General features: G+C 38.4%; 1 protein-coding gene across 1 annotated transcript in view; it reads left to right on the top strand.

The window, feature by feature from the left end:
- LOC130037470 (zinc finger matrin-type protein 3-like) overlaps positions 1-25,240 on the top strand; it is a 215,914-nt gene that overhangs the window by 60,914 nt on the left and 129,760 nt on the right. The gene's annotated exons all lie outside the window — the stretch shown is intronic.

Here is a 25,240-nt window from a genome sequence, read left to right as displayed (position 1 = left end):
TTTGTATATCCATGATAGCTCAGATTGATAAGATACCAAGATAGGAAAGATAAAGAATAGAATGCTGAAGTGTGAAGAGTGACATTTGACATTCTCTACCAAGAAGAGAAGGACTCTCTTTCAAAGAGAATCATTAACCTTTAATAGTTATCAAAAACATGATTATAATTCCAAAGTAAATTTGATCAGCCTAATTGTCAACTCTTACCACTGACCCTTAGATTACTGCATAAAGGCATCTTAGCTTTCTCTACACCTGACCATAATTTTATCTAGGAGTCTTCCAATTATATTTAAACTACTTCTATTTCAACTGGACTATATATATATATATATATCCCTATATTATTACTCTATTTATATACAACCTAGACCAAAATAGCTGATGTCCTTGTTTTCACCTTTACAAATTAAAAATGGCACAAGTTCATGTCCCTTTATATCTAAGATGTGTTTTATTTATACTTGCTTCATCCCTTCCTTTGAATGCTTTATTATAGGAAGGATTTCCATATGAATAATTAAAATTTTAAATGTACAGGGCAGAAATAAGTAAATAATTATAGGCAAAGAACTCATTTAAAGTAGAAATAACTGCAGAGAAAAACTTAAGATGATTCTGACTTTATTAAAAAAGAGCAAATCTCCCTTCTGGTTACATTTTAGCATATTTATTAAAAAATGTGAATAAACTGAAGATTAACATAGGGCTGCTCCCCCTCTTTTTTTTTGGTTTCAGATCCATTAGTGAAATATCTTGGCACCCATAGCGATGCACAGTGTGGTTTTCTGGGTTGTTATTTCCTTTCTGGCAGTATTTTAATACAAGTAGAGAAAATGGAAAATTATCTTTATAGTCTCCTATTTTATTGCAGTGATGCAGGATTAATCAATTTGCAGTTAGAAAAGAAATTCCTTAAATTATTAAGCAAACTTTTGAAATTTATTAATTAGTAATCAGTAGAGAATGATTACTATTTTATCTTTTGCTGAAAGAATATTCGAACTTTATATGAGAAATATATTTCTCCAAACTCATACTACTGTTAATGTTCTTATAAATCCTTAAATTCTTCATGTTTTCCTTCTCCGATGGCCTCTTTTTGCCTGTTTATTGTTTTCTTTTGCTTTAAGATCATTGCAAGCCTGGCTTGAGTTTCCCTCTTTGTAAATATTAAATCTACAAATTATAATTGGGATTTTTACCCCTTCCCCCTTCCCCATTTGATCAGTGCCCAGGAGGTACCAATCATCTTTTCCATCATGAAAGGATTTTCTATCTTTTCTATCACTAAGTTTTCTTTGTTCACTGTAATTATTTAACAGTCTTCAAGGAAGTGGCACCATTTTTCTTCTTTAATTTTTTTCAAGTCAACTACCAGTATATATCAGAATATTATTTTCTTTGTGTAATGAGTGTAACACAGTAATGAGGTTAATAAACTAATATTACTGTTTTCAAATTTAGGGTGAAGATTGTATGGGATTCATATAAAGGATATTTTAAAACCTTCTTATTTCCCATTGTAACATTCTGTTTGGCGAGATGAATAATGACCTGAAATAAAGACTAACGCAAGTTGGAGTAAATTATGTTCTAATATAGTAATTGTTTCAGGAAAGTATTCTTTGTGTTATGCAGAATGTGAACTCTTAGAAGGTGCTGCAACTACTAAGATGGTCAGATGGTCACAGGTTTCTTTAGTTACTATTTTATTTCATTTTTGGTGGAGGGTGGTGGTGTTCAGGACTTAAACTCCTGGCTCTGCACTCAGTAATCACTTTTGGTAGAATACTGGATTATCCAGGGTGCTGGGGATCATGCCTGCATCAGCCACCTGCAAATCAAGCACCTTACCCACTGTGTTGTTGTATTGACCCTATTTTAGTTCCTTATTTTTTTACAGACATACAAACTTTCATGATTGTGTTTCAATCACACAATGTTCAAGTACTCACCTCTCCATCAGTGCCCATTCTCCACCACTAATGTTCCCAGTATCCCCCCCACCCTGACCCTTTCCTATCCCCCTCTTCTATGGCAAGCACATTCCCTCTTACTCTCTCTCTCTCCTTTGGGATATTATGGTTTGCAATACAGAAACTAGGCAGCCATCATGTTTGTTCCATAGTCTATTTTCAGCGTGCATCTACCATCCCAAGTGATTCCCTCCAATCATTATTTACTTAGTGCTCCCTTCTCCATCCCAGTTGCCTTTTCCCCCAGAACATGAGATCATCTTCCAAGCTGTGGAGCAATCCCCCTGACCCTTCTCTCTACTATCCTTAGGTGTTAGTCTCATATTATGTTACTTTATATTCCACAAATGAGTGCAGTCATTCTATGTATATCTCTCTCTTTCTGACTTATTTCACTTAGCATGACACTCTTCATGTTGATCCATTTATCTGCAAACTTTATGATTTTGAGTTTTCTAACAGCTGCATAATATTCTGTTATGTAAATATACCAAAGTTTTTTTAACCAGTCATCTGTTATCGGGTACTCAGGTTTTCTTCCAGATTTTGGCTGATGTAAATTGTTCTGCCGATACAAGTGCAGATGTCATTTCTGCTGTATCTTTTTGCATCTCCAGGACATATTCCCAAAAGTTGTATTGCTGGGTCAAATGGGAGCTCAATTTCTACTTTTATGAGGAATATCCACATTGTTTTTAAAAAAGGCTGGATCAGTTACCTTTCCCATCAGCAGTGAAGGAGAGCCCTTTTTCCCCACATCCGCACCAACACAAGTTGCTTTTGTTCTTTTGGATGTGTGCCAGTCTCTGTGATGTGAGATGAAATCTCATTGTTGTTTTGATCTACATTTCCCTTATGATTAGTGATGAAGAGCATTTTTCATGTGCCTTTTGGCCATTCAATTTCTTCTTTGAGAAAGTTCAGTTCATTTCATCATTCTATTTTCTGATGGGATTGGTTGTTTTTTTCTTATAGAGTTCAACCAGTGCCTTGTATATCCTTGATATTAACCCCTTATTAGAGGGGTATTGTGTGAATATTCTTTCCCATTCTGTAGACTGTCTTTCTATTATGGTCACTGTTTTTTTTTTGAGGTTCAGAAACTTCTTAGTTTAAGATAATCCCATCTGTTTATCTCTGTTTTTACTTGCTTAGTCAATGGCATATCGTCCTTAAAGATACCTTTAGCTTCAATGTAGTAGAGAATTTTACAGACCTTTCTTTCAATGTACCTTATAGATTCTGGGCTGATCTTGAGATCTTTAATTCATTTTGATCTGACATTTCTGCATGGTGTTAGGTAGAGGTCTCAGCCCATTTTTTTTGCATGTAGCTGTTCAGTTTTGCCAGCACTATTTGTTAGTTTTGCTTTCTTATTTCTTGCTTCCTTATCAAAGATTATATGCTCATATACTTGAGTGTGTGTAAGGATATTCAATCCTATTCTATTGGTCTGTGGATCTGCTTTTGTTCCAATACCAAGCTGTTTAAATTGCTACCATTTTGTAGTACAGTTTGAAGTTGGGGAAGGTGATACCCTCATCTTTCTTTCCCCCAAGAATTGCTTTAGCTATTTGTGGGAGTTATTTTAGTTCCTTAGACCATACCTATTTCTAATCTATTATCCTGAACAAAAGTAAATGGAGCTTTCAGGGGATCCAATGTATAGATTTTATTTCAAATTTAATAATATTGGGCTGGAGTGATAGCACAGTGGTAGGGCGTTTCCTTTGCATGCAGCCAGCCCGGTTGAGCCAGGTTGGATTCCTCTGCCCCTCTCAGAGAGCTCGGCAAGCTACTGAGAGTATCTCGCCCATGCAGCAAAGCCTGGCAAGCTACCCGTGATGTATTCGATATGCCAAACACAGTAACAACAAGTCTCATGATCGAGATGTTACTGGGCCCACTCGAGCAAATCGATGAACAATGGGAGGACTGTGACCGTAATAACATTAATCTTAGGTGGGTGTAGGAAACTTGTTTTCCATGTGCCTTACCCAGGTTCCATCCCTGGTACCCAAAATGGTCCCCAAACATTACCAGGATTGAGCCCTGAACGAGAGCCAGGAGTAAGCCTTCAGTTAGTGTCATTAACTGTTATTAGATTCCAAAGATACTCATCTGCTTTTTTTCTCATTTACTTTTCATTTCTTTCCTTTTTTCTTCCAAATTTTGTTTTATTAAAGCACCATGATTTATGAGTGATTCGCAGTTAGGTTTTTGACATGCAAAATTCCGTCCCTGATCCCACCGCCAGTTCAGCTTCCCTCCATGATAGAATTAAATGTCCAAACCACAGAGATTTTTCTTTTCTTTTATTTCCCCCCTAATTGAGGGACTGCAATTCACCAACATACTCATAATCATTTCAGGTATACAATTTCCCAACATCTATCTCACCAGTGTTTTCCTGTTTATCCCCACCCCCACCCCAAACTTGCCTTAAGATACTTGTTTTCAATTATTTTAAGAAAACAGGTGTTTTTTTTTTTTTTGGTTTGTTTTGGTTTAGGTTTCTAAGTAGAGAGAATTAATTCAAAAGAACATTGAGAAAGTGTTTTATTTAGTGTTTGTTTTTGTGAGCACCGTTTTTGTAGTGTTTGGGTAACCACAGATAGCCTGCGATCTAACCTGAGGCACCAAATAGCAAAATGTGTGCTCTAGCACCTTTGAGCAATTTTCTGATTGATACTGTGTTTTGGGTGGTGATAAGGGTAACTCCAAGTGGTGTCAGAAGGCCCAGGGACCCTATAGGCAATAATCAGTCTGCTTGGGTTCAAGGCAATGGCCTAAGAATGTGCTGCTGAACACACCCTTGTACAGGGAAGTAACTAGGCTAACTCAGAGAATTCTTGGGGTCTGCCAGGGCTATAGCTGGTGATATCCAAGGTATCCTGTGGTTCCAGATTTCAAACCTTGGTCAACTACATGTACATGAATGCCATAACCCCTGTTCAGTCTCAGGCACCTGAGAATAAAACTCTTAAATATACAAAGAACATACTTTCCCTAGTTTAAGATATGTACACAATCACATTTATATCATGAGGGCCTGTATACAGAATTTATGTTATGTCTTTTATAAAATACCACGCATTACATACTTGTGCTTACTGGATTGACATGTATACACACAAATATAGATGCAGAATGTTTATGTATTTATAAATATATAAACTTTAAAATTTTTTTTTCTTATTTTTTTTGTTGCCCTTCGGGTCATACCTACTGTGTTCTGGGCTTACACTAATCTTTTACTTAGGGACCACTCTAAGTGATGTTTGGTGGATAGATGTGAACCAAGGTTGGATAGATAGAACCAAGGTTGGCAGCATGCCAGAAAAGTACTTTAAACCCTGTACTATCTCTCAGAAAAAGAAAAGGTTTCCTGCATTTTTTTCTGAGTCAATTTAATGTCATCAACTAGGAAATATGTCAAGGCCTCCAAAATCTTTGTGGTCTAATTGTGTTATTAAAAGTAAATTCTGTGATAAAGCTCTTACCTATGTGACTAATACTGTCTGTCTGGTGACATCATTGAAAGCTTTCTGCTTTATGACACTAATTGATCACTACAGACTCATCTTTCTTCCTTTTCATTCCTATGATTAAAAAATAACTCTCAAACACAATTGACCACAAAAGATTTTTTTCAGGCATTTTTTTTCCTTTGTTTTTCACTAATTTCCCTGCTCTTTTCAACTCACTCCCCAGACATGTTATATCCATCCCTGTAGTTTAAATTTTAGGCTCCAGGGGAATAAGATGTTCATTTTCATTATGTAGTTTTTAAATTTGAATCACTTCCATTGCCCCCCACCCTGATCCCTAAATGTCACATTATCTTAACATCCTTAGAGCTGTATTTATAATGCAGTTTTATATGAAAATTTCAGAAATATTTTAATCCTTAAATTTTTATCTGGACTTATGTTTTATCACTTCCTAAAAGAAGATGCTTTAAAGGTAGGTGTAGTTCTTCTGAAATCTAATATTTAAGCTATTATTCTTATATGCATGTCTACTCTGTTACTACAAATCAATTTTTCTAGTCAAATCCCATTCTAGTAATTATCTGAAGTATATTGTCTTTCACTTGATGAATACTGAAGTAAGAAACATACAGATATTGTTTCTTCCAGTTAAGCTCTAGGTTTCCAACTTTGCTAGAGTCGCTTCTTCCTGATCTTCCTAATCTAATTGCTTGTCTCTGCTTTTTCTACACATGTAGAGCATTAAGAGAATCACTTTATCACTTGACATCCCTTAACTCATCGATTTGCTGAAGTAGCCACCAGTAATGTCTTCATTCTTCCCTGCCGCATGCTAGTGTACTACAATGGCATCTGCTCGCTTCAGGAACACGAAGAGCCTCAAATTGATAGTTCAGGGTCTTGACAAAGAAGTTTGACAACCTCATAGGTGGGTGGCCATGCGATCTTTTGAATCCCATGGAATCCAGTCAAAAACAGCTCTAGTCCAGCAGTCATCTCCAAATGGTATTATGTGTCTAGCCCATCTGATTTTCTATGCCTTGGCAAATGAGACAGCATCACAGATTCTTCATCATCGATGGAGGTCAGAATTACAGATTCTTTCTCTCCCTTGAGTGAAGCGTAATACTACAAGCAGAGCTCTTTCAGTTCCTCTTTGGGAAACCTGAATAGCGTTCTCATCCTGTTTTTGTAGGGCCCAGGTCTCTGAGGCATATGTTAATGCAGGAAGAACAGTGGAATCGAAGAGATGTGCCTGGAGCTAGAGATTCTTCGTCCTCTTAGCCATTCCTTTGATGCTCTTGAAGGCATTCCAAGCCACTCTCTTCCTCCTGTGCAACTCAGGTGCCAAGTGATTCATCATGTTGACTTCTCGACCTAGGTACACATAACTGTTGCATTTGAAGAGGCTCATTCCATTGAGAGTGAATGAAACGTCAGGAATGAGACCGTTTCTCATAAGCAGTGTCTTCGTGAAATTCAGCTGTAGTCTAACTTTTCCACACACATGATCAAAGTTGGCCAGCATTTGTGCCACTTGACTAATATTTGGCGTTATTAGAACGATATCGTCAGCGAAGTGGAGGTGGTGTAGTTGCCGAACATCTATCTTCACTCCCATTCCTTCCCATTCCAGTTGTCGCATGGCATTCTCGAGGGTGGCACTGAAGAGTTTTGGTGAAATGGTATCACCCTGCCGAACCCCTCTCTTGACATTGATGATCACTTCCTTGTAGAATAGTGAGATCCTAGTAGTGAATCTGTAATAAAGCTCATGTAGGATCCTGATGTATTGAGTTTGAATGCCCTGTGGGCTTCTATGACAGCTTCAGTCTCAACAGAATCAAGGGCCTTCTTTAAATCAATGAACGTTAGACAGAGTGGCATCTTGAACTCCCTAGAAACCTCAATGAGCTTGGTTACCATGTAGATATGGTCGATTGTACTGAATCCTTTTCGAAACAAGGCTTGCTCACATGGTTGTCCTTCCTCTATTGGTCTGCCAATCCTGTTCAAGATGACTTGAGTGAACAGCAACAGGCAGATCGGGCAATAGTTGCCAATGTTGTGGATGTCTCCCTTCTTGTACAGTAGAACAGTCCTGCTGGTTTTCCATTGGGAAGGAATGCAGTCCTACCTTGCATTCAGACAGGTAGCATGTGATGAGCCGAGCCAGTGTATTGATGAGTACTGATGGCAGGTTCTTCAGGTATTTGGGTCTGACCTTGTCTGGGTTGGGTGCTGTTTGCTTTTTTTTTTACCAACGAAATGACGTGTCAGATTTCGGAAGAGAGAACATTGGTAACAACATATCCAACTTGCTGAATTGGTATGTGGGCAGGGGGACATGGCTATTGAAGAGATCCAAGTAGAAGTCATGAATAATCTTCTCCATTGCTCTTCTGGAAGATGTGATAGATCCATCAGGATGTCAGAGGGCAGTCATCTTGGTCTTGTAGTTGGCGAAGGACAGGCGAGCATTGCAATGCTTTTCCTGGCTTCTGTCACATCAGCCAGCACTGCTGCTCTTCTCTCTTTGAGTCTTCCTTGATTGCTTCTCTGCTTTGTGAGCTTGGACGTTCACTTGGCAGTTGCCTGAGGCTCATGCCAAACCACACTGGCAAATGAGCTTGCGAGTTTTTCGAAGACAGGAATCTTTCTGTGGCTATCTGTCTCTCGGCTTTCATCACACAATTATGGAGGGGCTGAACCAGTCAATCATATTCTTCATCAATATTGTCAACGACAGTATCTTTCCATGTTACTGCAATAGTGCCAAAGAGCTCCTAGTTGGTGGTCATTCTGGGAGTTCTCTTCTTAAACTTTGCAGCCCTTTCTCCCCACTCAGTGAAGTAGAATTTTGCAGGAAGGAGATGGTGATCCAATCCCTTTTGGAATTTTGGGACAACAACAACATTGGTTAGGCAAAACCATCAATTGAATATGATGTGGTCAATTTCACTGAGGAACCGTCCACCAGGAAACTCTCATGTCCAACGCTTAGATTCAACCTTCTGGAACTGTGAGTTACCATAGATGGCCTTGGTCGACATGATGAACTCAGACAGTCTCTCACCCTGTTGGTTCCATTCTAGGCCATGGGTCCAGTGTGGAGTTCTTCGGCTGATCTTCTCAGTCCTATCTTGGCATTAAAATCACTGACAATGATCTTGTAGAAGGTGTGGTCTTCTTTATAGAACTTCTCCAGCTCCATGTAGAACTTCTCAATTTCCTCCTCATCATAATTGGATGTTGGTGCGTAAACAATGAAGATAGAAACTGCCAGCAGTGAGCAACATCTACTCAAGTCTAATTGGGTTGTTAGGCATTCGAATGAATCAAACCTCATGGCCAAGTTCGTGTTGACAAGGACACCGACACACCACCAAGGCCTCTTTTGTTGCATGTTCTGAGGAACAGTTCTTCTCCAGTGTCAAAAATGGCATGATGTGGTTGATGCCTTCTCATCTTGCTCAGACCAATGATGTCCTACTTCATCTTTCACACTTGCACCATCAGGTCTTCGCTGGATGCATCCAATGCCAGCATACGTTCATTGAAAGTACAGACAATCATTTCATCCTCCACTACCTCCACTACCCAGCCACCACCATGCTCCAGGGTGCTTTCCAGATGCTTGGGCTGAGACTCACGCATGAGTGAAGCTCCACAGAATCAGGTAAGCAGAACTTTGTGATCTTGGACTCCAGGCTCAACAGGGCCCAGAAACAGAGATCCTCGGCCTGCTCCCACCAATCTCCAGCGACCCAGGGATCAATCCCAGAAACCCCATCCTGCCCTGCCTGTCTCCACCAATCTCCAGGGACCCAGGGATCACACCTAGAAGCCCTACCCTACCAGAACCAGATAAATACCTCATCGGCAGACCTCCACTACCTCCACTACCTCTACTACCCAGCCACCACCATGTTCCAGGCTGCATTTACATCATAAGACACTTAATACCCTTCTTCCAAGATTACCACACCATATTTGATGGTGTTCAAATTTAGTTTGAACCATGAAAACACCTGCAAGTGTGATTAGAAGCCACCCTAAAAGCTTCTATCCCTCTCAGAGAGACTGGCAAGCTACCGAGAGTATTCTGCCCGCATGGCAGACCCTTGCAAGCTATCCATGTGATATTCAACATGCCCAAAACAGTAAATACAATGGGTCTCATTCTCCTGACCCTGAAAGAGCCACCAATACAGCAGCTTTAAGAAGGATGAGGAAGGAAAGGCTGATAAAATCTCAAGGCCAAACTAGGCTGTCAAAATGAAGGACTACAGACCGAACATGATTGCCACTCAATTCCTCTTTTGCAAACCACAACACCCCAAAGGAGAGAGAGAACAAAAGGGAATACCCTGCCACAGAGGCAGGGTGGAATAGTGGAGAATTGGGGTGGGAGGGATACTGGGATCAGTGGTGGTGGAGAATGGGCACTGGTGGAGGGATGGGTATTTGATCATTGTATAACCAAAATCCAAGCACAAATATTTGTAAGTCTACAACTGTACCTCATGATGTTTCACTAATAAAATTTTTTTAAAAAAAGGACTAAAAGAAAATTAAGAGAATACTTATGTAATATACCATAGTTTCCTTCCCATTTTCCTAGAAATTTTAATAGACAGATAAAGCAAAAAGTAAAGTTCAACTGGGTGAGTAAAAACATCAACTTAATAACATGCTCATTTTCCTGGAAGAAGTTCTAAAAATAAAATAGCTCTAATTGCAAAACAAGGGTATAGATATGAAAATTTCTCTTTACAAGAAGGAAGTAAGTTTTCTCACTTTATATTTACAACAGAAAGAGACTAAGAGGCCAATGCTAGGAAGGATGTCTTCTCTCTTCCATCACTGTAAAAATTAATACTGATGAAAATTGACTCATGATTTTTAGATATAACACTAGAGGCATAATATATGAAATAAGTTACTGATAAGCTAGAATTAAGACTAAAAAACTATTTATCTATGAAAAAAGATGTCAAAATATTCAAACTAATCTCAGACTGAAAAATGATATCTAAAGTTTTAAAAAAGAATGATTACCCAAAATATAAGAAGAGCTTTGAAAAATGGACACTAAAAAAACAAGCCTTCATATTAAAAAGGTGACGATGACCTTAATGAACCTCTCACTAAAGAGGAGGTGTAAATTGGGACCAGATAGATATTATAGTGTGTGCAATGCTTGCTGTATATACTGTCAAACCCATCAATGCCTGACTCCACACATGGTTTCTGGATCACTGCCAGGAATGAACCCTGAACATAGAGCTATGAGTAAATCCTGGGCACAAGTAGGTATGGTCCTTCCCCCACCAGAAAAGAAAATAAGAGATGTACAACTGATAAGCACATAAAAAGATGCACATTATTGTATCAGAGAAAAATGTTGCTCAAAACAATAATGAGATACTCTAAGCACACCTATTTAAATGGCTCAAGAATGGATCAAAATACTAATAGCACCAAATGATAACAAAAAATTAACTACAAGAATTTGCATTCTTTCCTGATAAAGAATGTAACACAATGGTAAAAAAAATGCCACAGTGAGAAATAGTTTAGTAGTTTCTTACAATACAAAGCATACCATTATCAGACAGTTTGTTATTTTAGTCATTATCAATCCAATGGAGTCATGAAAAGATGACTCCAATGGAGTCATGAAAAGATACAGAGGAATCTTAAATGCACATGACCATGTGACATGCTCCTTGGAAAAGGCTACAGTCTGCAATTCCAACTCTGCTCCATTATGGTTTATGATAATATTATGATGAGTATAATTTATTGTGCATTTGTTCAGAACCACAGCATGTACAACACTAATAGTGAAACTAAGGTTATCTATGGGCTTTGAGTGATTATGATATTTGGAGATTCACTTGTTTTAAGCAATGTACTGCTTTAAAGTATACTAAATTAAGATGCTAATAAATTATGGGTAAAAAAATTATATATGTGGTTCCAGAGTGATGTACAGGGGCTAGTGCATATACACTTGCATACAGTCAATCAAGGTTCCATCATTCGCAGTACATATGATCCCCTGAGTACTACCAGGAATGATCCCTGAGCACAGAGTTGGGAATAAATCCTGAGCACTACTGACTGTGGACCCCAAACAAAACAAAACAAACAAAATATTTATATATGCATTCAGGTAAGAAATTTATGGTAAATATTGACATTTTTTTTTAAATTTGTGTAAACTTTCTCTAAAATAAAATATTTCAGGTTCTTTAATGAAACACTCATGGATAAAAGACAGCTTCTTTATCCCCAACCTCATCATAATGTAAGATAATTCAAATTAAGGAGAAAATATGAAGGAGCAATGGAAAACTCAGTTTCCTTACCTACTTTACAGATGAAATGAGATGTAGATCTTTAAATTTATTTTGAGCATACTTTTCTGTCAAGTGATGAAAGAAGTAACAGGAATAAGATAAACATCAGTCCAATTTTCTTTGCTAGAATATCTTTACTAAGTAGGAAGTGAGTATATAGAAATATTGTTTAAATATCATTCTGATTTAATGCTAAATAAAAGGAATATAATGTTACATGGGGTATAGTGACAAAACCAATGTGATACACTTGCCTTTCTAAGGTGTGGTAGTCATTGTTCATGGATATTTTCAGTTTTTATTATTTTGGGGGACTCTGTAGAACAGCTTCAAACTGTCAGAAGTTAGATGTGGACAGATGGCTTATATAGATTAGTGAAAAATAAGCAACAGTGACATTACTTTTGGGAACAGTTTTTAAGAGCTGATGTGTCCATGCTAGAGTGATAGCACGGTGGGTAGGGCATTTGCCTTGCACATGGCTGATCTGAGTTTGATTCCTCTCCCCCCTCTGAGAGCCCAGCAAGGTACTGAGAGTAAACTGTGTGCACAGTAGAGTCTGGCAAGCTCTCTGTGGAGTATTCGATATGCCAAAAACAGTAACAAGTCTCACAGTGAAGACGTTACTGGTGCCTGCTCCAGCAAATAGATGAACAACGTTAGGACAGTGCTATAGTGCTACAGTGATGTGCCCATATACAACCCTTCCTTTCCTATGTTCAAAATACTAATGATACTATAGAAGGTAGAGTACTATTCTTTTGAGATTTTTAGCTATGATCTTGCAAAATACACAAGTAGAGATCCCAGTATACGGACACTAATATGAGTTTATGTGAGCTATGAACAAGAATTCAGCTTTCATTTTAAAACCACTAATACCTTTCATTTTTTTAATTTGCACAACATAATCTTGAACAATGAAAGATATGTTAAATCCTATATTCATGAACGGATTTAAGTAGAACATTAAAAATATTTCTATGGTCTATGAAAAGTTGGGCTGGAGCGATAGCACAGCAGGTAGGTCGTTTGCCTTGCAAGCAGGCAACATGGCCGACCCGAGTTCTATTCCTCCGCCCCTCTCAGAGAGCCCGGCAAGCTACTGAGAGTATCTCGCCCACACGGCAAAGCCTGGCAACCTACCCGTGACATATTCAATATGCCAAACACAGTAACAAGTCTCACAATGGAGACGTTACTGGGCCTGCTAGAGCAAATTGATGAACAACGGGAGGACAGTGACAATGACAGTGATGAAAAGTTAAATGATCTAAAACAAAAAAGAGAAGTAGAAGAGTCAAAGAGAAAATACATGGTAATACAGCTTAGAAAGAGATATAGAATTACATACATATTGAAAGCATCCACTTTGTGTTCCCCATAAAACTCAATCAATGAGTAATTCATGAACAAAAAGATTACAAAGAATAAAATAATAAGAAAGATTAAAGGAAGTTGCCTAAGATGAAAGCTGATATTAAAAGTGTGCTGTGAAATATAAGAAAATAATATTTGAGATTAAAAAGAAATATTTGAAAGAAAGTCTTTATTGGATATAATAATAAGAAAAATTGATACCATGGAAAACAGAAATAATACTATACCAAGGACTCAATGCTTTCATCACTAAGTAATACAGAGAAACTAACATTTCATTTTCTGAAAGATTTAATGACAGTTGACGCTAACATTATTAACTAAAGCACAGGTGAAGAAAGAGTAGTCACGATGAATAAAATATGTAAAACTTAAAAATTAAACATTGTTTTTAGAAATTATTGTAGAACAGTGTAGGTGGTACAATTACCAGTAGTAATCCCTGAGTACAGAGCCAAAGTAAGCCTTGAACACTGCTTAGTGTGACAAAAACACTGTTACAATGTTAACAGTATTACTATTACTGTTTATTGTATAAAGAATAAACAAAGTGAACATTTGGAAGAACAATAAGAAAAACATCTTACCCACTATTTTTATTTTTTGAAATGAGGTACTAGGTATAACTGAAAATCTCATTATTTTAAATAATTTATCCCAAAATATATAATTGATGCTAGAAATAAGTTATCAAAATTGATGCTAAAAGAGGTAGCACTGTCTGTAGCACTGTCCTCCTGTTGTTCATCGATTTCCTTGAGCGGGCCCAGTAGTCTCTCTATTTTGAGACTTGTTGTTACTGTGTTTGGCATATTGAATACATCGTGGCTAGCTTTCCAGGCTTTGCCGTGGGGGCGAGATTCTCTCGGTAGCTTGCCAGGCTCTCCAAGAGGGGTGGAGGAATCGAAATTGTCTCGGCCGGGCTGGCTGCTTGCAAGGCAAATGCCCTACCGCTGTGCTATCGAGTGTAATTTACACTAACCTATAAAATATATAAAAGTTTTTTCAAAAATTATTTTCAGTGAGTAGCTTAGATGCATGAAAGTTCTTTATCTCAAAATGTAAGGCATATACTGAGGAAAGTCTCTGAAGCACTTTACAATATTTATATAGCAAGGAATTAATACAGAAAATAAGAAAAATATTAAAGCTGCATTTCAGGGCTCCAGGTATAACTCTGTGGTAGGAATCTTATCTCATAATTATGAAGCTGAAGTTTGATCTCACGAAACACAGAGCATCTGTAGCACCTGCCCCTGGGACCTTTGGGCCATGAAGTATGCAATGTCAGGACCACTTGTGCTTGAGCACAGCAACTAAAGAGTAAAATGCCTGCAAACACCACAACTGACAGTGTAAGCACAGAAACCAAATGCATGCCAACCCCTGTCATCACAACCGGGCAAGGGAGGAAAGAGATAAATGGGTATATGGGTGTCAGATAAAATGTAGATTCAGAGATCTTAAAACAAAAATAATTTAAACTGACCAGGATGTTACCATGAAGAAAAAATGTAGCTAACAGCTATCTTGGGCACACAAGCACATTTCTATGAGAACTTTTGCTTTTAGTAGATTATATGTGCTTGAGTAGAGAGGGCAGAAGACACAACCCAGAACACTTGTGCGTGTGGAATCTAGAGGTATCCAAATAAGCCCATATTCTGATCAGCAATACATGTTGCTTAAAGGTGAGTGGTACAAGGCATCTTGGCTCTCAGCAACAAAGTGCGTAGTCAACAATCTCATTACAACTGAATAGTGAAAGGCTGTTAGGAACAAATAGCAATATCCAGAATATGAGAAAATCTTGACAATTATCCAAGAATATGTGGAAGTAAGATTCTCTTACCTGAATAAAATTTTGAGATGGTGTTAACAAAAAAATAAAAGCCAACATCTTAAAAATAGAAAAAGTGGAAGATTAATACTTTTTAAAAATAAAAACTATTAAATTTTGACTGGGAAGTTTTCTGTTAAAGCTGTTTTTAGATATTCCTTACTTGAGAAAATACAAAAAATTAAATATTACATCTAAAATAAAAATGAATCATTCTTAGAATTTTTTTAAATTAAGCATCACTGTCACTGACACTGTCCTCCCGTTGTTCATCGATTTGCTCAAGCAGGCCCAGGAACATTGTGAAACTTGTTCCTGTGTTTGGCATATCGAATATATCTCCGGTAGCTTGCCAGGCTTTGCCGTACGGGCAAGATACTCTCGGTACCTTGCCGATAACGGTCACGCGGTCACGGTCCTCCCGTTGTTCTTCGATTTGCTCGAGCGGGCCCAGTAACGTCTCCATCATGAGACTTTGTTGTTACTGTGTTTGGCATATCGAATATGTCACGGGGAGCTTGCCAGGCTCTGCCGAGCGGGCGAGATACTCTTGGTAGCTTGCCGGGCTCTCCGAGAGGGGCGGAGGAATCGAACTCGGGGCGGCCATGTTTGCCGCTTGTAAGGCAAACGCCCTTGCAAGTGGCTGTTCCCATGTTTGGTGCCCGATACCACGTACTTGCTGATAAAATAAATAAAAATTAATTAGGTAACTAAGAATGAATTTGTCAGATAATATGATAATCTAGTGGCAAAGCTCTAAGGCTATTTGGAAATATATTAAGATAATTGGGTTAGAGACATGGTGCAGCTAAGTGCTTGACTTACATGCAGCTACCCTCATTTGAATTTGATCACATGTGATCCCTTGAGCACTAACAGGAATGATCCTTGGACCCAAAGTTAGGAGTAAGTTCTAAAAATTGCCAAGTCTAGCTTTCAAAAGAAAACCAAGTAAATTATATATATACATATATATAGAGAGAGAGAGAATGAGAGGAAAAACTCATCCATGTCCAAGTCATAGCTCCTAAAATCGTAGAGTAACAATCCCTTCTAAATAATCTACACATTCATTGTCATCAAAAGAGAAACACCCTATGAAATTCTGTTTTAATTAAAAAGGTAAAGGTAAAGGCCCTCCCGTTGATGGTCGATTTGCTCGAGCAGGCCCAGTAACGTCTCCATTGGAGACTTTGTTGTTACTGTGTTTGGCATATCGAATACTCTCGGTAGCTTGCCGGGCTCTCTGAGAGGGGCGGAGGAATCGAACTCGGGTCGGCAATGTTGGCCACTTGTAAGGCGAACGCCCTACCCGCTGTGCGATGGCTGACCCGAGTTTTAATTAAAATTTATCATAATTTTAATGAAAGAGCAAAGATATATATATATATATACCTCCAAAGAAATTTGTAAACACAAAATGAGTGTTTATGAAAACTATACTATAGTTTAATACTGAAGACATACCATGGCATAATTTGTAAACTTGTGTAGTTATCAGTTAGTATGAGTAGGACACTTAAAAAGTTGGAAATTGATAAAATAATTTTATTACTAATATAAATACAAATTTAAATCACAATGAGAAATAAATTCACACATAAATTTGAATAAAATTTGAATAAAATTTCACCTATTTGCTTGAGCGGGCACTAGTAACATCTCACAACAAATTGTGAGACTTGTTGTTACTGTGTTTGGCACATTCAATAAGTCACGGGCACAGCTTGCCAGGCTTTACCTTGCAGGAGAGATAATCTCGGAAGCTTGCCAGGCTCTCCAAGAGGGGCGTAGGAATCAAACCCAGGTCAGCCATGTCGGCAGCGTGCAAGGCAAACACCTTACCCACTGTGCTATTGCTCCAACCCCACTGCTGGGTAAGGCAAAATAAATAAATGGTCGTAACAGAGTGAACAGAGAAAGTAGCTTTCATGTTATCAGCAGGCAAAAGAGAACATGAAAAGTATCAAGGATTTTCTTCTAGTTTTGCAAACAAAGGAAATTCCATATTTCTGTAATGATGGGGCCTTGGTGGAGTGGGGCGGGGGGTATCAACTGTCCAAGCAGCCACTTCTAGCAATACTTGACCTGACTGTGTGGGTCAGACAGTTCAGTGTTTAGATCCAGAGATACAGTGCTGCTTGGGGATGCGGGGGGGTGTGGGGGGGCACCAGGATTGCAGGACATGGTGCTAGGGCTCAAACTTGGGAAGACACGCACTCCAGTCTGTTGAGCTAGCTTCAGCCCTACTCCAGTAATGTTGTTAAAAATGATGCAACCTAATATAGAATGGATGTCTCATAACAGTTTCATAATCTTAAGAGCCCGTGCTAAGCCCATATATATGCACTATTTGATCTGTCTCATAACAATCCTAAATGAGAAGAGGAGTGAAAAAATTATGTAAGACCAATGAGTTTTAACTATTTTTTTCATCCATTTAGCTCAAAATTTGGCATGGTGGGAAAAACAATAATAAAGACACAGTATATACTTAGTAAAATTTGTTGACTAGAGAGCTTCCCCCCTCCCTCCAAGAAAAATGAGGCCCAGATAGTTTATGCAACTTGTCCAAAACCGCAAGGTCAGAACAAGCAGCTATGTTCGGTTTCCAAGGGAACACAGCAGGATTCGGGGATCCCATTGTTTGATCACTCTCTGAAGTGACAGGAGCAGTTGGGCACTTCCCTCTTCCTACCCTCCCTCCTACCCCCACAACTGTCCCAGCTGTGGACTGGAAGCGGGTGGTCTCCCAGCCAGGGGTGAGACTCTCTGTCACCTACCTCTCCTTGGCAGGAGTGAGGTGTGGGGAAGCCCAGGGACTGTATATTATATAATAATAGACTCTTCTAAATAGCTGTTGGGCACTGAAAATTGGCTTATCAATTTTGGGGATAGATAAATTTGTTTAAAATAGTAATATTGATCATCTGTCTTTTTACATCCTGGAAGAAATTAAATTATTATAGAATTAGGAAAAACTATTATGCTATTTTCATAAGGAGATATAATCAGAAATATGGAATATTCTTTTTTCTTTATTTTTTTTTTCTTTTTGGGTCATACCTGATGATACACAGGGCTTACTCTGGGCTCTGCACTCCTGGGGGTGCTCAGAGGACCATATGGAATGCTGGGAATCAGACCAGGGTCAGACACGTGCAAGGCAAACGCCCTACTCACTGTATTATAGCTCCAGCCCCAGTCAGGGATATTCTTATCTCTTATTTGTAAAGTGTAAAAATGGAATATAAACATGTCAATAAATGGAATAAGTTAAAGTATACACTTTGAATATGCATATATATTAGTAAAACCAAATCAATATTAAACACATGCATTAGTTCAGGAAATGATTTCTATAAACAAGTAGAGCACTAAGAAAACCCAAGTTCAGATAGGTCAGAGAGAGCGCTCAATGGGCCAAGTATAGACTACATATGTAGGAGGTCTCAGTTCAATCCCTGATGGTGCCCCTCTCCTAACTCTTCTGTAAACTATTCCCAAGCACGGACCTGATGGTAGCTCCAAGTACTGCCAAATGTGACTAGAAAAGAGAAACATAGATAGATAGAGACATAGATAGAGAAAGAGAATCTCCAGAAATATGTTTAGTGTGGTACTTCTCCTGTAAGTTTTAAAATATGCAAAGCTATATATTATCTATTATATATAATTATATGTATATATATTTATATATAAAGTCAAGTGCGTATGTAAACCATAGCACTGTAGCACTATCCTCCTGTTATTTATTGATTTGCTCAAGCAGGCACCAGTAATGTCTCCATTGCGAGACTTGTTGTTACTGTGTTTGGCATATCGAATACGCCACAGGGAGCTTGACAGGCTCGGACATGGAGGTGGAATACTCTCAGTAGCTTGACAGTCTCTTCGAGAGGGATGGAGGAATCAAACCCAGGTGGACTGCATGCAAGGCAAATGCCCTACTCGCTGTGCTAATGCTCTAGCCTTGGTAAACCTTAAAAAGTTACTTATAATCATCCTGTGAGTGCAAAGATAAGAAGACTGAGGGTAGAGGATTCAGCTACATTTTATATAGTTCACATCTTGTTTTTTGGCTTTGGTTTGGTTTTGATTTGGGGTCGACACTTGGCAGTGCTCAAAGCTTATTACTGGCTCAGTGTCTAGGCCTTACTCCTCATGGTGCTCCGAGAACCATATGAAGTGGAGTCCTAGGGATAAAACCTGGGTTTGCCCTGTGCAAGGCAACAACCGTACCAGCTGTACTCTTTCCAGCCCTTGTAGTTCATGTCTTAAGATGGTCAGTCTGTAGATATAATACTTAGCTTTTATGGGAATTTCTACACCCAAAGGGTTTTTTTTTTATTACTGTGATTGTAGAATATTTTGCTTTTTCTATCTTTAAGATTATAGCTGGAGTGATAGCACAGAAGCAGGGTGTTTGCCTTGCACGCAGCTGACCTGGCCCAACCGGGTTTGATTCCTCTGCCCCTTCAGAGAGCCCAGCAAGCTGCCAAGAGTATCTCACCCGTGGCAAAGCCTGGCAAGCTACCCACGATGTATTCAATATGCCAAACACAGTAACAAGTCGTCTCACGATGGAGACATTACTGGGCCTGCTCGAGCAAATCTATGAACAATGGGAGGACAGTGACAGTGACCAGTGAAGATTTTAGCTTGCCCGTGAAGATTATAGCTTGCTCTTTGTTATTCATATATATGTATATATATATTTATATATATGTAAATATATATATTTCTCTATTCTATTTTTATAATAAATCTTCCTTGGATTAGGAGTTATTTAATTTCCTTAAGGCATTTTGTATAAAGTAGTGACCTAAAAAGTTATTTTGAGGATGAAGAATACAATTCAAATGGTAGGATGTACAAACCTTATGTCCTCGGTCTGAGATTTGGTCCCCAACACACATGATCCATAAAGCTCCAGCAGGAGTACCCCAGAGCACGCTGGACATGACTATCACAATAAAGTATATTTATTTTGATGATGAAATTCAGTAAAGTTAAAATTTTTATTACTTATTATGCCTAATATAAATTAAAATTTATCAGTAAGTATAATATTAAAAGAATTGACATATTTCCACAGCATAGTCATTTTATTGGTTATTAAAGTCATGATCAGGTCCGGTTTATTATTGATAGAAGAATATGCCCCTCCTGACACAAGCTTACAGAATTTGAATTATGGTAGAAAATGTTAAAATTATTTTGAAAAAGGTCTTGACCCTGTCTGTTTCCCATCCACCAAGTCATGTTTTCCTAAAATTAAGTGGAATCAAAAGAATGTTGCAATTCTTTATTTAGAACTGTCCAACACACAATGTCTATGATGGCATGACTTTGGTGTAATATTAGGAAAGTCCTAAGTTTATGCCAAAGTATGTAAGCAAATATTTAATTAGAGTTAAATTTTCACCATTATTAATAACATTTAAGGCAAAAATAATAATTAAAAATATGAACAGAAGAAAAATCTGACACCATTTGTTCCCCCTTTAATATCTTTAATTATGTTAATTCTTAAAAATTATTTTGTTTCTCTGTACATAATTGAACCCCCAAAATAGAAATTTTGTTATTTCAAATATTTTCTGTAGTTTATATTTTGGTCATGGCAATTAATATTCTTCATAGGATTCAGCTTGAAACTTTTGAGAGGCTAGTGCCAGAGAAATAATGCAGGGTTTGGTACTTGCTTTGCACACTTCATCTCACAAGTTTGATCCCTGGTACTTCGTGTGGTACTCTGAGTATTGCCAGGGGGTGATCTTCGAGCACAGTGCAAGATATAAACCCTGACCACTGCTAGTTGTGGCCCCACCCTCTGTCCTCATCACACTAAAACAACCGTGAGAAGCTCTTAAAAATAATTTAAGGGAGGACTGTGCACAGATGCAGTTTTTTATTTTCTAACTATTCACTTTTTCTTTGTCTTTGCTAACTTTCTATCTCCATGCTTTGTTTAAAAGGATCATGTACAATGATGACCTTTAAGTCACGAAAGCTGGTGTTCTTTCTCACAATTTTGTTCTCTATGACAAAGGTTCATCTTTTGAAATTCTTAACAACCTATTAAAAATTTCTGTCTATACTATCTTTCATTCTTCTTGATTTCAAATAATCTTAATTTACTGTAGATTTCGAAGTACCTATGATGAGATGAGGTACATGTGGAAAAAAAGCGAATGAATCCCCCCTTTTGATTATATGCAGTCTTTTGCTTTATCCTACAAGTGTTTGGTATTAATAGGTTGATAGCTATCACCACTTGATGTTTTCTATCTTCAAAGCAGTCATCTATAGATGTATAGAATAATTTTACTTTATTTCCTTATTTATAAATGTTCTGATAGCTACATAATTTCATGCTTAATAATGTTTTTTGAAAAGTATTCCTGTATTATGATTTTTTCTAGAAAAACACAGTCTTGGCTGTGTTGATCTAATAGTTACTATTTTTTTACTTTATATATTTATATAATGTAGTAAAATTTCAAGATATACATTATCCAGCTTTTATCTATTTTTAATGTCATTTAGAGAGAGACAAGCACAGAAATGTTTCCTATGTTTAACTGAAAACAAATTGTTTTTTCATTTCACACTCATGTTGATATGCCCTTTTAAATCAAAGGCCTACAGAAGATCTCCTAGAATTCCTCATAGTCATTCAGTATGCCATGCTCTTTAGGATGCAAAAAAATAAATACTCAAATTAAAGTATGAATCTGTTCATTCATCAATAGACAAAGAGGGAGTAAGGCACTCATCACTTATCCAGTGCACTACACACTTGACAGTTACTAGTTCATGACTTGTGTTGCCCAGATAAGGGCAGGCTTTATTCTGAGTCCTTTACACAACCTTCCTCTGACATTTCCCCTAATCAATATCTACGAGATAAAGAGGTTGAAGATCAAGGAACTTGTCTTACTATATCATGTTTACCCTTCTGCACTTTGCTCTGAATAGTATATAAACACTCCATAGCTCCATCTCTATCCAGCAATTTTACATCAACATTAAATATTTTTTCTAGACTATCACCTTAATTCCATGTACAAATTTACAACAATGTTAAAAATGGTTTAAGAGTGTATTTCTATAATTTATCTAGTCTCTGAAACACTGTCAAGTTTTGTTTAGGAGTTTTTATAGTTATTCAATTATAATGAAAAATATCTGTTGTTGTCTATAGTGTTTAATGCTAAATAGTGTATATCTAGCATAATGACTGCCATTTATAGGACATTTGAATTCTTCTGCTACTAATAATATAAATTATTGAGCCTTAGCAAACATTTTTAAACCAATTATTATCTTATAAATGAAGATGTGTGATAGTCCCCTGAGTCTATAAATAAAACTAGGTACTAATGCTTTCTACACCTTTGGATGAATATATCAATACATTGATGATTCATAGGTCTGTATTCCAGAACTATTAAATTAGAGACCCTGGAGCTGGATTGCAACATTATGTTCTCAGTAATTCTAAGGAATGCTAGAGTTATACTCTCCTAAGAAGTCAGATAAGACTCTTACCTGAGAAGAGTATCTCACACATACATAAAAGGGAACCCCAAAATGAGTTGATAGAAAACATAGGCAAAACTCCAAACAATTGACATCATAAATAGCTTCAATGAATGGCTACATTGACAAAATGGCAAAAATAAATAATTGGTATTAGAGAAAATTAATTTTTTTTGTGTTTTGTTGTTGTTCTTGTTTTTTTTTTTTGTTCTTGTTGACTGTGGAGACCACAGAACTATATACCCAAACAACCTGGTTTGACCGCATACAAAACAAGTGACTTCCCTGCTATACCATATCTCTGGTTCCAGAAACTGAAGAGTTTTGTGTGGCAAAGTAAATTAAGGCCAAAATACCTAACTGAATTGGAGAAAATGTCCATACCACATACATCATATAAAATACTCATTTAAAATATATAAAGCACTTATAGAGTCAGCAAAAAAATTAAAACAACAATGATTAAAAAACCCCAAACCCAACAACGAAAGAGGACTAAGTATTTTCCTTGTATATTGTCAAATGGCATTTGATTCCCAGCAGAAACATTAATCTAGGAGTAGCCCCCAAGCACCAATGGATCTAGCCCGACCTCTTTCACAAAGGCCAGTAACCACAATTAGCAAGACCATCAAAATATGGGAAAAGAAAAAAATATGGGAAAAGGATATGAAGATAATTGTCCTTGAAGAAGACATATGGATTGCTAATAGACATATAAAAATGTTTTGCTCGGGGGTATGTGCCGCCAGTAGGTCAATCTGTACCTGTGAGGTGAGCGCATCAGCAGCCTGATGGCAGCATCAGACTTTCAGATACCCCAAAATTGCTGCTGTGCCTTTGGCCAGACCCCAAAAACTTGAGGCAAAGTTTACCAAGAAAGTAAATGACCAAAAGTTAGGTATGTGGGAGACACACCCACAAATCACCTCCGACTCTGCTATATAATTGGAGGCATGGCCTCTCTGATTGAACTGCTTAATGGCCATGATCCCAGAGACTCAAAAACGAATCTTGGAACCCAAAGGCTTTTGGCAGAAATGCGTCCTGTTCCTGCAGTAGGTTACTGGCACTGGGCCACTCCAGGTGGGAATAGGTTTCGCCTGTTCCCCCTGGTGGCCTGGTGACCACCATCCTCCAGAGGCCACTGGACAGTCAGGTATCGGCCTGCAGTGATGAGACACACAGGGCCTCACCACGTGGGGGTGGAGCTGACTCTTTCTCCCCATCCCAAACCCCGAGTGCCGCCCACAAACCGTCTCTCTGGCTCTTGATCAAGCTGATTAATAGCCATGATACTGGAGACTCAGAAACAAATCTTGAAACTCAGCGGCTTTTGGCAGAAATGCATCTGGACTGCATACAAGGTGGCCGCCGGCTCAGAGTTTATTGGAAAGCCAGGTATGAGCTGGCGGTGATGGGGCAACTGCAGTCTCATGGGAAGGATGGTGGTACCGACTCATCCTTCACGCCCTACCGAGGTCACGAGTTGCCGCTCACAAGTGGCTCTCTGGCATGGCTATGGCTCCAGAGGCAAAATGACTTAATCCAGAACCCAGCAGCTTGAGGCAGAAAAATGAATGGACCATGCGTTAAACTACAGTACCATGCCTCCCCGGGAGTGAAAGGGTGTTGCTCCCTTCCGCCTTTCTCCCCCATGGCAGCAAGGTAGCCGCCACCTCAGAGTTTATTGGAAAGCCAGGCATGAACTGGCAGTGAAGGGGCAACTGCAGTCTCATGGGAAGGGGGACGGTACTGGCTTGTCCTTCACGCCCTACTGAGGTCATGAGTTGCCCCCCACAAGCGGCTCTCCAGCACGGCCATGGCTCCAGAGGTAAAAGGACTTAGTCCAGAGCCCAACAGCTTGCAGAAGAAAAGTGAATGTACCATGCGTTAAACTACGGCGCCATGCCTCCCCAGGAGGGAAAGGGTGTTGCTCCCTTCCACCTTTTCCCCTCCCTGACAGCAAGATGGCCACTGCCTCAGAGCTTATAGGAAAGCCAGGTACGAGCCAGCGGTGATGGGGGGCAACTGCAGCCTCATGGGAAGGGGGGCAGTACTGGCACGTCCTTCACTCCCTACCGAGGTCACGAGTTACTCCCCATGAGCGGCTCTTCGGCACAGCCATAACACCAGAAATGCAGAAACCAATCTCGTAATTATTTGGCTCTTTGTAGAAATCCAAAATCGTGGCCTTGTGACATTATATGATTCTCATAACCAGCTATAGAAAACAAAATATTTCACAAAGCCTTTTCAGCAATTCTGATTGTTTGGGGGGAAATTCTAAACAATAATGGTGCATATTTTGTCGAAATAGTAAATGTAATCATGTAGAGAAGAGTTAAATAGGAATCATTTGCCTCAAAGGCATTTGGAGGGGTGGGAGGAGGGGTATACTAGGGTTCTTGGTGTTGAAAAATGAGTACTGGTGAAGGGAAAGGTGTTTGATCATTGTATGACCGAGACTTAAACCTGAAAGTTTAGTAACTTTTCCCACAGTGATTCAATAAATAAATATAAAAAGAAAAAAATAAGTTGAAAAAAATTAAGGTGGAGTTCATGCCCAATTCAATCAGCTAATCAGTGGCTGAATAAATAGCAGTATTCCTACAAAAAAGAAAAAAAAT

This window comes from Sorex fumeus, unplaced genomic scaffold (genome assembly GCF_029834395.1).
Source record: "Sorex fumeus unplaced genomic scaffold, SorFum_2.1 ptg000072l, whole genome shotgun sequence".
Classification (NCBI taxonomy): Eukaryota; Metazoa; Chordata; class Mammalia; order Eulipotyphla; family Soricidae; genus Sorex; species Sorex fumeus.
This window is presented reverse-complemented; position numbering and strand designations above follow the sequence as displayed.